Below are 312 nucleotides of genomic sequence, written 5' to 3'. Positions count from 1 at the left end.
TCATTTGCCATGTGTTTTTATGGCTACTTTTATAACAACTCATTTTCATTGAGGGCTATTTTGACCAGGGTTACATTAGGCTAAAGAAATGACCAGTAAATTAATAGAAGTCATTTCAAAGTCCCCATGAGGACAACAGAACAAACGTGTGGGTGTGTGTAAAATAGCCAGTGACCTGTGTCAGGCTAAAAAGGGCTAAAGCGTCCGTGCTGCTATACATGACATGCACACGTATTGAAATAAATAAATAAAGAATCTGCCAGCAGAACAAATTAAACTAGAACTTTATTTATGAAAAATTGTAACAAACTT

Source organism: Austrofundulus limnaeus, unplaced genomic scaffold (assembly GCF_001266775.1).
Source record: "Austrofundulus limnaeus strain Quisiro unplaced genomic scaffold, Austrofundulus_limnaeus-1.0 Scaffold3120, whole genome shotgun sequence".
Classification (NCBI taxonomy): Eukaryota; Metazoa; Chordata; class Actinopteri; order Cyprinodontiformes; family Rivulidae; genus Austrofundulus; species Austrofundulus limnaeus.
This window is presented reverse-complemented; position numbering follows the sequence as displayed.